Source organism: Salvia hispanica, chromosome 4, assembly GCF_029641045.1.
Source record: "Salvia hispanica isolate PSC_SH4W2 chromosome 4, Shi_PSC_v1, whole genome shotgun sequence".
NCBI classification, from domain to species: domain Eukaryota; kingdom Viridiplantae; phylum Streptophyta; class Magnoliopsida; order Lamiales; family Lamiaceae; genus Salvia; species Salvia hispanica.
Window position 1 is genome coordinate 24615941 of NC_142695.1, and position 14160 is coordinate 24630100.

The 14160-nt window shown below is 35.6% G+C and overlaps 1 pseudogene; it reads left to right on the forward strand.

Moving 5' to 3' along the window:
* Positions 1 to 703: 703 nt before the first annotated feature.
* Positions 704 to 1973, forward strand: LOC125194890 (uncharacterized; annotated as a pseudogene).
* Positions 1974 to 14160: the final 12187 nt, after the last annotated feature.

A 14160-nucleotide genomic window follows, 5' to 3' on the forward strand; every position in this document is an offset into this window, starting at 1 on the left:
CTCGGGCTAAACTTACCCTTTTTTCCAAATCGAAGCACTTTCTTCCATGGGGAATCCTTCAAAAAGACTTTGTCGCCTATACTGAATTTGATATCTTTTCTCTTGAAATCAGCATAAGATTTTTGCCTATCAGATGCTTCTTTCAACCTATTCCGTATCAGTCGAACTTTATCTTCGGTCTCCTGTATCAATTCTGGTCCCACAATCTTTATCTCATTCATTTCTGTCCAGCACAATGGTGTCCTACATTTTCGACCATACAATGCTTCATAAGGTGCCATCTGTATGCTAGATTGATAGCTATTATTATATGCAAACTCAACCAACGGTAAGTATTTCTCGCCATACAAATAATGTCTCCATATCTTCAAGGCGAATACTATAGCTGCCAACTCCAAATCATGGGTGGAATAGTTCTTTTCGTGAATTTTGAGTTGCCTCGAGGCATAAGCTACTACAATGCCTCAAGCGTCAAGCAAAAGTCATTCAATATGCTATGCAGCCTCAAGAAAATGTTCAAGAGGCCTGGAAAAGGTTCAAGTATTTGATGAGAAGATGCCCCATCCATGGTTTAAGCCCGGGACAACATATCCTAACCTTCTAAAGGGGAAACACTCCGGAGGCAATGCGCGAATTGAACATGAGCGCATGAGGATCACTCTTGAAGTTGGGAGAAGCTGAAGCACTTGAGGTGATCGAGAGAATGGCTTCAAATGATGAGGGGTGGAGAAATGAAAGGAACAAATCCTACAGGGTAGCCTCCACCTCTGACTTTGATAGTATGGAGACAATGTCCAAGCAGCTGGACTTCCTAACTAGCAAGCTTGGGTACATGGGAACATAGCCGATTGGGTTAGAGAATCATCCAGGAGTTGAAGATGTGAACTACGTTTACCAAGGTGGTAACAACAGAAACTTCAACAATTACCGCCCCAACCAAAGGGGTGGCAATTACAACAACTATGGGAACAAGTTGCATCCCAACTTGTCTTACGGGAACCCAAATAATGCCTTGCAACCACCACCCGGATTCCAGGTATCTAATGGCCAAGTCAAGGAGCCGAAGAAGGAAGATCTTGGAGATGTGTTGATGGCTTTCATGAAACACAGAGGCGAATGCATGACACAATCTAATAAGAGGCTGGACAAGGTAGAAACAAATGTGGAAAGTTTGAACAAACACATGAAGAGCATCAATACTCAACTCAGTCAGATTTACTAAGCTGTGGGAACTCTACCCAAGCCGAGGCAATTTCCTGGCAATACAAGCATCGATCCTGTCAAACACAAAGAGTGCAAAGCCATCTGTGCGACCATTCAACCCAATGAAGTGGAAAAAGAGGTGGATGAAGAGACTACAGAGGATAATGTTGTTGAGGAAGAGAAGAAACAACCTGAACCACCTCGATTGGAGCCATATACTCCTAAGATACCGTTCCCTAGCCGAATCAAGAAAAAGGTTGTGGATGAGAAATTTGAGAAATTGTTGGACATCTTTAGGAAGGTGGATGTGAATATCCCACTAGTAGAGGCTCTGCAACAGATGCCTATGTATGCAATGTTCCTAAAAGATGTGATCTCCAAAAAGTTAAAGTGGGTGGACAACGAAACAGTGAGCATGTCGGAGAATTGCAGTGCCATAATCCAGAAGAAATTGCCAGCAAAGCTTAAGGACCCTGGAAGTTTCAACATATCATGTGTCATTGGTGATGACAAACACACGAATGCACTTTGCGATTTGGGGTCGAGCATCAACTTGATGCCCCTATCCTTCTTTAGGAAGATGAAAATCGGAACTCTCAAGTCGACTAGAATCACGCTCCAAATGGCTGATAGATCCGTCACCTATCCTAAAGGGATCATAGAAGATGTGTTAGTACGGGTAAATGAATTTATATTTCCCATTGATTTTGTCGTGCTTGACATGGAAGAAGATAGGAATGTGCCGCTTATCCTTGGTCAGCCATTCTTAGTGACAAGGAAAGCATTGGTTGATGTTTCAAGGGGAGAGCGATACGAAACTGGCGAAGATATAGTGTTTGATGAAATATGTGTTTGGAAAGTGTTTTTTGAAATGAGAGAATGGAACGAAAGCTGGGTTTGAGAAAGAAGAAATTGTATTTCCTTAATTCTTATACATGACTCGATCTATTGAAATTCCATAGTATATAGAATTCCCCCTACTTGGTTCGGATATACGACTCGGGAAAGAACCAAGAAGAAAACCCGAGAAGTGGACTCGATCTATCCTAACAAAGAAAACCAAATTTGAAACAATACAACCACGTTCAGTGAATTCTAACTTCCTTCCACTACTCACGTTCAGTGAAGGACGTAATCCCGGAACTTGCTAGGTCTTGACTTCTTCCTTGTGGGCTGAGTCTTATTCTTCTTGTGTTGGGCCTTTTTTACGTTGGGCTAGGCTTCCTCTCTGCCTAGGCTCGAGTTACGCCGGTTTTGGGCCTGCACTCCTACCTCGTCTTGTTGGGCTGGATCCGTATCAGAGAGCTTACTCTTCGCATGGGCACCAAACACCATATCTTGTCCATCTACAATGCCATGGGGAGTCCTAAGGTGGAAGAGCATGCTATGAAGAAAGAGTGCAAAGTTGTGCACGCTGTATAGGTTCAGAAGGATCAAATGGTGAAGCCCAAGGTCGAGAATATTTCCTTACCATAATGTCTATTTGGCCCATGTGGTGGATCAACTCATTGCAAAGAAAGACAGAGAGAGCCCAAGAAGGTGAAGGAAAATGAAGCAAGAATATCGATCACAACGAAGTTAGAGCTCAAATCAAATGATAACATGGTGAAGAAGACTTGGTGGAAGAAGAGGTTGGCAAGAATGTATCTGCTTGAACACGAATAAGAAGCCAAACAACCCCATTGATGCGAGAGTGAAATGATGAAAGCTGTGTGAAGATGTCGAGCCAACAACGATAACCACCAAAGGCACTATAGGGAGGTAACCCCTAGTAGGTAGCTTTTAGATTGTTTTCATTTTAGTTTGCGTATCATATAAGTCTCCCTTCTCCACCAACTTTTCAAACTTATTCTTTGCATAACCTTGACTAAGTTTGGGGGGGTGATATGGTGGATAGTGAGCCTTATAATGTATTTTACTACTTTATTTTTTTTTCAAATTGATTAGTTGTTTTTTGTTGCTTTTATTTATGTTTTAGGGTAGATTTGCATTGCTTTAGACCTCCGTGAGTTGCATTGGTTTGGTTGTTGTGGAATTGAATTTGAACTTGTTCGAATTCTCGTTTCTTGGGGTAAAGACTAGTTGTTAATGATAAAAACATCATCCATCTTTTAAACTATCATGGTCTTTGACTTAAGAGTTTGAGAGATAGGAGCATAAGTTACGAATTGTTTGTTTGCCTTGATTCATGGTATTACCCGAGTGAGATTTGAGCCAAAACTTTGGCTCTGTGTGATTTTATCATATGCTTGTTGTTGTTTCTAGAACTTGCTCCTAATCATATTAAGTTTACATAGTGAATGTGAATTTAGGAGATGACGTTAGGCATTCTTTGTTTTCCCCTTCACAAGTGTATATATTTTTGTCATAATCCCTAGTTAGCCCTCCTAGCCTAAAAAGTGTCCCAATGTCAAATAATTGTTAAGTCACCGTCAAGAGTGATAAGCCTACAAATTTGGAAGCACATATGGGGAGTTGTAAAAAAAAATTAATGGAGGTATTAGCTAGACGAAGTCTAGAAGAACAAAAAAAAAAAATTGTGGAGTTGGTTGGGTTTATAAATAAGTGGGGATCAGATGAGAAGAAGAAGTTCGACAAAGTCTTACTTATCTGAGATTTGTATTGGGAAATGGTCTTTTGTTGGGAGTTGTAGTATGTGGGTACTTGTGCTTCTTATACTTTTTCTGCCACTTAAGCCTAAATTTTCCCTACCATCCAAAGAGTCACATTACAACCTTAATAATGTCCTTTTCTGATTTTAAATTCACTTTCACCATCTAGTAGAAGAGATATTTGATTTTGAGCAAGCCTATGGTAAGCACTACTTGTATTTTGATTTGAGAGTAATATTTCTATACATACAATTTTGAGAGTGAGATACACATACACATATCTCCAGAGAAGCATTAATCCAAGGTGATATACGAGTTAGTAGTACAAGTGCACTCAATGGCTTGACTTGATAGAATTTGAATTTTGATATGGTCTTTTGTTCCATACTCTTTGAAACAATGATGATGTCTAAACCCCTTTAAATCCAAGTCTTCTTTTAGTTATTTTTCTTCATTGCTCGCGGACTAGCAATTATTTAAATTTGGGGGAGTTGACATACTTGGATTTTACATGGTTTTAGAGGGTGGTTTTGTATGAATTTGGTCATATTTTGTCTATTATTGAGCATGTTTATATCTACTTCTCTATTACGTTGGTATGTTGACCATTTTGTTAAGAATGTGTAGAAAAAGGTACAAAATATGTGAATGTGCAGTAGCCTGGGTTTGAGACAATATTTACTGGAGATTTTGAAGTCCAATCAGCCCTTAATGCATATTGATCTCTTCGTCTTCAAAAGAGCTTCGTGTGGGTATCTCGCACTCCTCAATCGTAGTTTGGTAGAAGAAATTATGGCCGTTATAAGAACACTGCGCGTTCCAGAAACTTTCACGCGGCCAGGTGAATTATTACCCTGTAATTCACCCGGCCGGGTACGACGATTCTTTGAAAAAAAATGGTTGAAAATCATCACGTGGCCGGGTGAATTATTACCCTTTATAATACCACCCGGCCGGGTACGTTGTTTTGGCGTATTTTTATGCCAAAAACGCAGTTTTTGATGGGGGATTAAAAGGAAAAACGTCGAGGGTTCACATCATTCTACACCTACCGCTTCCAAGACTCACACACACCCCCAAGAACACCTTTGAGAGAGAGAATTGAAGATTAAAGACTTTAGATCAGAAGATTGAAGCTTCATTCCATAAATTCGTTCCACAGGAGTTCTTTATATCCGTCTCTTATGTATTTCATGGAATTCTTTGTTTCAAACTTGGTTTTTGTGATGAACATGAGTAGCTAAACATTTCTTGTAGAGTTCTTGGTGATGATGCACTAATTTCATAGTTTTTATCCAATTAATTTTGTTCTTGCCTTGCTCTTGTAGTTATTTGATTATCCCTGGGTTTATTCCTTTCAATTGCTTGATCACCATTTGATTGTGTAGGATTAATTAGATTAATCGGGAGATGATAATTAATCTGGAAATAAGAATAATTCACACCTTAATGCAATAAAACTCAGGAGAGTTGAGGTTTTGAGTGAGGTCTTCGACCTAATCGAGCTTTTGGGAGTTAGGGGTTTAGGATTAGAAGGGGACTTCAATCCTAGCACCTAATCTACAGGTTTCTCACATCGGGAGGGGGTTTAATCTATAATTGTGGTCGACTTAGTAACTCTAGAGACACCAAAAGGTAAGGCAATTTGATTGGATAAGAGCTTGGATTGTGCATCGGATCCTTGAATTCTACAATTTTCTCTATATTATCTTCTCACTCCGTGTTGTCTTGCTTTTACTTATTTATTTGCTTATTTTATGCTTTTAGTAGTGTTAGAAAAAAACTAAACCTTTCCCGATTCTCGAGATAGTAGTCAACGTTTGTTCGTGATAGTTAAGTTGATACAAATTTGTCTCTGTGGGATACGATACTCTTGTTTGCTAATTGGTACACTAGCCCCGTACACTTGCGGGTATCACTTGTGTTAAAAATAAGTCGAGTCACCGCAATGTCAAAACGTTACAGTAATAATTGTCAAGTCAATTCCTTGAATATGTCAACTAAATTTGTTGAAATTGGACATGTATATGGTTTACATTATATGTACTATTGTTGGCATGAATCTGACAATCGAAATTATTGAAAATCCAGTTTACATTAATACTCTTGATTGATATTATATACACACGAGTTGACATCAGTAAATCCTAGTTGACATGGTTACAAGAGCTTGTTGACATCACGTGAAAATTGATTTTAGCTGTTTGTTTTCATATCAGATGAACTAGATATAGTACTCCCTCCGTTCAATAGTAGTAGAGTCGTTTAATTTTATGCACTCATTTAAATAGTTAAAGTGAATAAAGAGAAAAGTAAGAGAGAGAATAATGTAGATAAGACTCTTATCTACAGTATTCTTTTTTTTTTTTACTTTACTCTATCTCTTTCTCCACTATAACTATTTAATACTCCCTCCATCCCCAAAAAGTATGAACATTTAGTCCGGCATGAGTTTTACGTTGAAAAAGTAAGAGAGAGATAGAAAGAAAAAATATTTTTAGAGTATTGTTAGTGGATAATGAATCTAAGGAGTTTCCAAAATTAGAAACTTCATACTTTTCAGGGACGGATTAAAAAGAAAATAATTCATATCATTTTTTTAAAATGAGTACATAAAAATGAAATGACTCAATTACCGTAAAACAAAGAGTAGTAATTATATATTTATAATGCATTTAGCAATCTTATAAAACCCTATATAAGTATATTAAATTTCATGTGTATGAAAGATTTCGTTACATTCAATGATTGTAAGTTTAGGTTTAATTCGAAATAGGAATACAAATTTTGCAATTTATCATGCATCACCTTTTAAAAACCTGTAAGATGGTTAATATTCAGATCAAATACCCACCAAAAAATCAATAGTAACATTAAATATGAGTTGAATTCAAATATTATATAAGTATATAATTAATTTCATGTGTAAGAAAGATTTCGTTAAAATCAATGATTGTAAGTTTAGGTTGAAATTCGAAGATAGGAATATAAATTTTGCAATTTATCATGCATCACCTTTTAATTAAACACCTGTAAGATGGTTAGTATTTCAGATTCAAATACCCACAAAAAAATTAATAGTACCATTAAATATGAGTTGTATTCAAATAATATTTCTGTTACAAATTTATGTCATTAGACGGCTACGCACGCTTTCGAGTTGGAACAAGTATTCAATTTCTTCTTAGCCTCATTCCTATGGTCTTAGGGGTCACCTATCAATATTATTTTAAATACACAAGCAAATACCAAACTTCTGCACATCCACACATTCAACAAAGTAGTTATTCACAAAATTCGAACCATGACCGTGCAAATGAAATTGAATTTCATGATCTTGCTCCAATTTATGAAACTTCCCTAAATGATGATCATGCTGGGGTTTATTGCCCCTTGCACAGCGGAAGACTTGTACAAAACAAATAAATCAGACGTATGATCTATTTGACCGATTATGCGATTAATCAATTCACATGTTAAACAGATAATTGCATGCTAGAACGCAAATAATTCATGCTCAAAGAAAGTAAATCCTAAAACATGAATTCTACGGTTTAGAGTTACCGATTTGATTCTCCAAAGAATCGTCGATTGCTCGCGCCTTCTCCATGTGATGATCTTCAATAGTGATCTTCAATAGTAGACCACAGATCTTCTCTCTGGTTCCCAAACTGTATCTCGATATCAGGGTGGACTGATCTTATCAAAATACTAGGACTCGAGTAAAGAAGACAGAAGAAATCCTTCTCCAATTAGGAGAGAAATTCAAACTCCTCTAGGTAGAGGGGGACGAAAATTATGAGTAATGATAATAATGAATGAATGATTTCTGTCTCCTTTATTCTCCTATTTATATTAAGTTCCTTCTGGGCCCAGACAGGGATCTATGGAAGGTTTTGGATATGGGCTCGCCCAATTAGCTTTTTACTAATTAAATTGAACCCACAATTTAATACAAGCTTATATTGGAATATTACGAGCAGCCACTACAGAAGTAATATTGAACTCTCCCCATCCAAATCCGAAATTACAAGTAATCCGGTGTTCCACTTTGTTTATTATTTATTTCTCACGCTTAAGATATAAATGTCCATTAATTAATTAATGTCTGCTATGGACTTAATTAATTAACATCTTATTAATTCCAAGAGTAGACTTAGCAAGAAACATTTATTTATTATTCATAGAGCAAGAAAACTCCCACTGGCCAGTTTTCCGAATAATAAAACCTTGTTCGAGCTCCTCTTGAGGACATTATCAAACGAGACTCACCTTGCGCACGTTTCAACATAATAGCAATCCTAGCACCACTAGATATTAATCACCACTACCCAATATATCGGGATTATTGGGTTGCGAAAAACCCGCACCATTTGATAAGTCAAAGTAGTGCATAATCAATACCGTATGCTCAATGCTAACATATGTAGATTAAGAAATAGTATTTTATCAAGACCTAGTCTTTCAGTAGATAGCATAAAGACACGTCTTGCTGTTAGATCCGTTCAGTGGTATACCACACCAATGTCATCTTATTTCAGTAAGGCTTAGAAATATGCGGACTGACATTGCAACCTTTCACGATAGGTAGCCAAAGCCTATCTAGGTTGTGAAATTCTTCTTTTTCTTTTGCAAAGCATTGCATAGATCTGACCGTGTTACCTTAAAGTGGACGACGCCCACAACCGGTCTACTAAGCAAAAGACTTAGACTTTGTTTACTTCTTATGCATTTAAATGTTTGTAAAACATCTTATAAATGCACAAGCAAACACAATGTAATAATAATAGTGATTCTATTCGTGCGAGACTGCTCGAATCATACTGAATCGGGTTAAAAGTGGATTGTAGAGTTTTACGTATACAAGCAAGATTCTATTCGCGCGAAACTCGCTCTAAACATGCTTTTCAGTATACCAAACCTAACAATCACCCACTTATACTCAAAACATGCTTTCGAGTATACCCACTGCCAAAAACTCTCCCACTTATACACAAAGCAGGTATTGATGCTAAATATATCGAACTACCATTCATTTCACAAGGTGAAAGAAGAATCTGCTTGGTTGTTCTCTGATTATATCTTTTTCACCATAATGTCTTTGCTGCGTACTTGATCTTTAATTAATTTCATCCCCATATGTGATTGCTTAGCTTAATAAACTCGTGTGTCCCTTGAGTTAGCCTTCACTAGAGTAATAAAAATACTCATAGGCATACTCAAACTTACGATTAAAGCTATTAGGAAGTTATTCCTAAGGTAAACACATATTCAGAGGATGACTTACTCGATCGCTGATTAGTCATAAAACTAAGACAGTGTAACCCCAAGGACATTACATGAATGACTGGTAAACTAGAATATAGTTACTAGTCTTTCTCAAGCACTAGGGTATATTCATTACCTCAATCAAAATCCTTTGCCATGGTTAATATGATATATACTTGCTATACATAAGCACAACTAATATCAAACTTAGTACACATTATAGCATACATGAGACAACTATCTCCGAAACTAGTCTCATAATTCTTGATCTCACTAAGCGTCAAACGACACTTGACTAGAGATAAGACAATTCCATCTTGAGAGGTATAAACCTTTTCATGGAATTTCTAATGCTTAAATGTTCCAAGCAATGTGTAGATATAGGATTCCTAAGAGAATCTCAACATTCTTTCTAGCAATCTTAAAAGGACTTAGATGCTAAGAATGTAATTAGTTTCTCTTAAATCATCTATCTTAAACTGGGTAGACAACCGGTTTCCTACGCCAGATGCCAATCTTAGTTGTTTGCAACTTTTGTAGTTTTCATCATCGTACAGTACCAATAATACCATACGTAATGCACTTTCAACTTCCTTGTGCTTACAGCACTGTTAAGGACACAAGTCAAATTCCAAATATTTGACAATTTTGATAAAACACATATACTCTGATTTAGATGCTTGCCTAAGACCACGAAGGTCTATATAAGCTTCCAATCATGCGTTTCTTGCCCTTAATTACATATCCCATTAGAATGTTCTAGTAGATGATTTCCTCAAGACTTCTATTTATAGAAGACTGTCTTGACAATCATAATACATACATTATAATTTATGTAAGTTCTAATAGACAATAGGATCGAATAAATCCTAGCACAATGATAGCGAGAAGATAATTCTCTTTGGGCATAACCCATTGTCATTGTCTAGCCTTTTAAGATCCATATTTACACTTGCAAATATACTAGCTCCCACTGACTGACACAGCCTATAGGTAGTTTTGCAAGTCTTGTAAAACATGTTGTCTATCTTAGATTGCAGTTTGGAATCTATCACATTTTCTAGGATGAATATCCAAATGAACCAATACTACATTGTAGTTAAAGGGATTATGTTCAAGTTGATCTAAGACTGAGTCTTTCGACACTCTTAGACCCATGAACTTGTTATGTTCCTAAGAACGCTCCCACTACGACCTGGTTCTTACAATCGTAGGTACTGAAGTTGATTTTATTAGTGCAAAAGTTTCTAATGATATGACTTCTTGGTAATGTGGAAAATCTGATAGCTCTCTCTATATTTTGAGAGTTATCACGTTGTTAGGCTTGTAGTTCATCTCTTGATCTTCATACAAGAATTATATCTTTGAAGATTACAGAACTTATAACCTTACCTCATTTAGGACAAACCTTAAAACATGCCTCAGTACACAACTCCAATTTCTTGGACACTTTTCCAACACGTGTTGGAACAACATTACACCTTGAGATGTGCTAGACTGGAGACGCTCTAGTCCACAACTCGTGTTTTGTAGAAGGTACTGATGTTGGTAGTTTCTTTAATGTTTATCCCATCAATGATAAGATTTTAATGAGTACAACTCATCACATAATCAAACTTGTCTTTGAAAGACTTCGATTCCTTCTTACATAACTATCCCATTCATTAGATGAATACTTGGATTCGTTAATGGAGATTAGACTCCCACTACTGATCATAACCCTTTGCTCGTCTCCTTATGTTGTAAACCATTGAGACTTGCTAGTCTTTCTATGTTGCACTTCTATAAGTATTCTGAATCTCTTGAAAAATCAAATGATTCTAACTCATAGTGCATCAAATAGACTTTCTCGACTCTCAAGCTATTTAACGAAATGTTAAAATCTTGATAGTCTAGATCAGTTCGAACAATTGCTAAGTATTTTCTTGGCCTTAAGAATAAGAGCCATAAATACTTTATCATTCAATGATTAAGAAGTTGATGTGTTTTTGAATACTCAACCTTGTCGCACATATATTATTTTAATACTATGATGCCTTAAGCATACCCCATAAAACAACAGTTGAGCATTAATAGCTCCCACTGCAACAAAAACCTAACTGGATCAAGATCTCTTACTTAGAAATTGCATTATCATGGAAGTCATTGTCCTCTTATAAATTAGGTCAATCCAACTCACAAAGCATCTTTTCTCGCTTTAAACAAACTTCGATGACAATCCAGACTCTCCCATTTCCATATCTAGTCTTTTGTTCAAATGAACTAGGACTTAAGAAAAATGCAGCCTTTATGAATTCGCCATCTATCATGTTACTTTCCTCTAATAGTAATACAACGACTATTATTTTGAAGATTTTCTACTTTCCAGTTAAACCTTCTTATAGTCATTTCTTGTTACTTTAGGCGATGACTTGTGTCAGAAACTATTTGAGTGATCAAAAGATCCTCAAAACATTCTGTCACTCTAGGATATTCCAATCGAATCATCTTGACAGATTCTATTGATATCCATCTTTCATCGTCATTAACCAAGACTTGTCGAGCTACTTAACGAAGTCTAGAAGAACAAAAAAAAATTGTGGAGTTGGTTGGGTTTATAAATAAGTGGGGATCGGATGAGAAGAAGAAGTTCGACAAAGTCTTACTTATCTGAGATTTGTATTGGGAAATGGTCTTTTGTTGGGAGTTGTAGTATGTGGGTACTTGTGCTTCTTATACTTTTTCAGCCACTTAAGCCTAAATTTTCCCTACCATCCAAAAAGTCACATTACAACCTTAATAATGTCCTTTTCTGATTTTAAATTCACTTTCACCATCTAGTAGAGGAGATATTTGATTTTGAGCAAGCCTATGGTAAGCACTACTTGTATTTTGATTTGAGAGTATTATTTCTATACATACAATTTTGAGAGTGAGATACACATACACATATCTCCAGAGAAGCATTAATCCAAGGTGATATACGAGTTAGTAGTACAAATGCACTCAATGGCTTGACTTGATAGAATTTGTATTTTGATATGGTCTTTTGTTCCATACTCTTTGAAACAATGATGATGTCTAAACCCCTTTAAATCCAAGTCTTCTTTTAGTTATTTTTTTTCATTGCTCGCGGACTAGCAATTAAAACAATAGCTCCCACTGCAACAAAAACCTAACTGGATCAAGATCTCTTACTTAGAAATTGCATTATCATGGAAGTCATTGTCCCCTTATAAATTAGGTCAATCCAACTCACAAAGCATCTTTTCTCGCTTTAAACAAACTTCGATGACAATCCAGACTCTCCCATTTCCATATCTAGTCTTTTGTTCAAATGAACTAGGACTTAAGAAAAATGCAGCCTTTATGAATTCGCCATCTATCATGTTACTTTCCTCTAATAGTAATACAACGACTATTATTTTGAAGATTTTCTACTTTCCAGTTAAACCTTCTTATAGTCATTTCTTGTTACTTTAGGCGATGACTTGTGTCAGAAACTATTTGAGTGATCAAAAGATCCTCAAAACATTCTGTCACTCTAGGATATTCCAATCGAATCATCTTGACAGATTCTATTGATATCCATCTTTCATCGTCATTAACCAAGACTTGTCGAGCTACTTAAAGGAAAATAGCTTGACCTTATTCCTCAAAGAGCTTGTCAAGTACATGCATAATGTATTCTCGAACATTCTTCGTGGAATTATGTCGAGGAAATGGAGGACATGAATCATTGAGTATAAACTCCAAGCTTTCAGCGATGAGAATTTTATCCATTTTCATTTCCGGTCTACATAACTTAGGCATTCGAGTTTTCTTTCTTTAAGGATCGCAGACAAATATTAAATGACATAATGACGATTTGGCAAAGAAACTTATTATCACATACTCATGCTCAATACATAATCACAAATAACCACAAAAACAATTATGTATCTTACAACAGCAAAATTAATAAATTGTATCCTCCTTTGGAGGTTAATACGCATTAAAATTTTAACAATTTTACTGGTCACAACACCGACGCATTAAATTGTATCCTCCTTTGGAGGTTAATACGCCTAATGTTGCCTAAGCACGACCATCAGATTTAGCATTACAGAATTTTATTTCTAGAACACACTCCCATAACAATGTTCATGTGCTGATAACAAAACCAAGTTATCTCATAAATTCTGATTGAACCCTGAAACTCGCAGTTCCTTAGGATTATTGTCCCTACTTTGCAGGTGGCAATAACATTGGGAACCACTTTCTAGTTCATTCTATTTATTATGTGAGAAGTCCGCCCTTATGAACTTACTGTTTTCGTAGGATTATTGTCCCTACTTTGCAGGTGGCAATAATATTAGAAAATCAGCTTCACAAAATTTGGCAGTCCAACCGATGGAGACCATATACAACGCACTTGTTGTAATCATCACTTAGATATTTTGTATGGTTTTTGCATAATTATCACATAAGTAGATAAAGCAGATAATCCACTTAACAATAGATAAACACCAAATAAACAGATAAATCCATTTAATGCATGGCATTTAAACACACGGGATAATTATCGACAATTATTTAATCTAGTCAAGGGAGAATCAATTAAATAATTAAGTTTTATATTGGATCATAATTATCCAAATTTATTTAGGATTTATGAAGATAGAGTTAACTATCTAAATCCATTTAGGATTATTCAAGATTTTATTTCGATAAAATCAAATCCTACAATTCAAGATAACGTTGATCTAAGATTATCATTATTTAAAACGTATTAGGATATTACTAGATAGAAACATTTCCATCATAATCCATAACATAAATAAAATCCATTCAACCAAGATTTATACAAATCTTATATCTATTTAGATTAGACATCATGAATATATCTAACATTACTTAGGATTTCTTAGATAAACAAATTTATCTAAATCCAATTAAATAAGGATTTTCTTATATATCATTAACATCCTAATCTATCTAGGACATACATCCAAAAGATAAGGATAACTTGGATTAATACTTATTTAATCCATCTAAGATTTGTCTTAATAGAATTAAATCTATTCAAATCCATAGGATAAAATAAATTAATATAAAT